The sequence below is a fragment of the Alnus glutinosa genome, chromosome 6 (genome assembly GCF_958979055.1).
Source record: "Alnus glutinosa chromosome 6, dhAlnGlut1.1, whole genome shotgun sequence".
Lineage (NCBI taxonomy): Eukaryota > Viridiplantae > Streptophyta > Magnoliopsida > Fagales > Betulaceae > Alnus > Alnus glutinosa.
Window position 1 is genome coordinate 10383178 of NC_084891.1, and position 2431 is coordinate 10385608.

The following is a 2431-nucleotide window of genomic DNA, read 5'->3' on the forward strand; positions in this document are numbered from 1 at the left end:
TAGATACAAGATAGTAACACTCACATACCCCTGATGCAGTGGTCGTACCTTACTCTCTAACGTGTAACCCAATACAAACGCCACCCAACCAGGTCTCTTACCTGAAGGTGTCTTCAATGGAATCCTTTATCTTAGGGCCAACCCTTAAGATAGACTTCAGTTATAGCGTAGCAACAGCACACTTGCAATGGCTTGAGAGAGAACAAATCCGCTCCAATAACCTCACAAAATAACTCTCTAAGCTCTGATTGAATTCAATACTGAATTCTTGCAGTTCTCAATGCCCAGGGGCCTCTATTTATAGGCTGAGGGTTCAAATGGGCGACTGTTGTGATAAGTACGGACGTCGTCCGGACGGTGGACATGAGCCGTCCGGACAGACAACTGTACGAGCAGAATTTCCAAGATTTTCGCTGAAAATCTTTCCTGTTTGAAAGCCGCGTCAGGACCAAGAGGGATGACCGTCCGGACGGTTGATCTTCAACACACAATTTCCATATCTGTTTAGTGCCCGTCCATAACATGATAGGCAGGCATCTGGACGGTTGAAGTTGAATACGCAATTTCCATATCTGTTTAGCGCTCGTCCGGACCATGATAGGCAGGTGTCCGAATGGTTGAAGTTGAATACGCAATTTCCATATCTGTTGAACGCGCGTCCGGACCATGCTAACTGACATCCGGACAGTTGTATTTGAATTGCGATTATTGCCTTATGTATGAGCGCGTCCGGACGGGAATCCACATCGTCCGGATGGTTGCATCAATCTTCCCTTATTTGAACTTGGAAAGAAAATCTGAAGCTGATTGATCACTGGACATTATCCGAAAGGGCTGCTGAGACGTCCGGATGGATGCAAGCTGGAACCAAAGCTTCACGATACCGTGGAGGGTCCGGACAAAATCCATGTCGTCCGGACGAATGATGCTTGGTCTGTCGGGCGTCCGGACAGAATGGCATGTCGTTCGGACGGCTGGAACTTGTGGACAGATGAGCGTCCGGACGGGATGGCACGTCGTCCGGACGGTTGTCAGGGAACCGATTTTTCTTGATTTGCAAACAGTGCAGAAACTCTGGAACACTTCTAAATAGCGGAATCCCTGTTAAAAAGCATCTTTAAATACAAGTGATTTTGTCCAAACAGAATGTAGCCAATCACAACCTAACAATATTTACATAGACAAACAAGTGAGTCATCCATTTTCATAACTAAGTTACCATCAAATTAATAACAGTTCATAAATAATACAAATGTAAAGGTTGTATGGATATGCATTGTAGTAAACATTTAGTTTGTTTTTTATGATCATCTTTCATCAGACCTCTCATTCTAGGTTATCTAAACCAGTTCACGTTCATTGCCTCACACTTAAAGTCTTACCTATTTTTACAGGAATCCTACCGGTCCCAGCATTAGTTATATATTAGGACTTCGAGCACCCCTGGGTCACTTTGAACTCCCTGGGTCAACTGATTAGCCTTCCTTCCACTTGCTAATACATTAGCTTGTTGATGGTTATCTCCTCAACCATTTTATTAATTGGACACAACATGAAATGCATGAACAAACACCCATGGAATGAACACACACTACACAATCCTAATGAAACGTAGAATCATCCTCAGTAAGTACATCCATACTTACACTCTTCTCCATGTAGTTCTTTAGACTTCTTTCTGCATATAAATCCATCCAAACAATAATATATATATCAATTATCTATCAAACAAATCATTGTTTATAGACCCTCATCTCTTTATATTTATTATTATCCATCACTTCTGAAAATTAAATATTGACTTCTAACTACCAGGTGTGTGTTTGTGTGCAATAAAATATCTTAAATGCGGAATTCAAAGAAGACAAGATATTTGTTACGAAGTGGAAACTCTGTGAAGAGAAAAACCACTACAGGGCAGCCAAACCCATGATATCCACTATACTGAAAACAAAGCTAGTTACAAGACACTCGTACTCACATAACCTTATGCAGTAGTCATACCTTTAACTCTGACACGAAGCCCATCGTGAACGCTTCCCAACCAAGTCTCCTACTTGAAGGGGTCTTCAATGGATTCCTTTACCTTAGGGCTAAGCCCTAAGATAGACTTCACACGAACTGTTGAGCACACACCGGCAACGGCTTGAAAGCTAGCGGATCTTCGATTCTCCCTAAACACCCTCTCAAAGCACTATGGAATTCTATATAGAATTCATACAATTTAGAGTCAGAAGATTTTTTAGTTCCCTGTCAGCCGTCTAGACGATCGAGCCATCCCGTCCGGACGACCATCTGTCACTGTTCCATCCGTCCAGACGACGTGCCATACCGTCTGGACTCCAGACAGACAAAGCATCATCCGTCCGAACAACGTGTCTCTCCGTCCGGACCCTCCACTGTGTCAAGAAGGTTCTATCCAGCTTGCGTC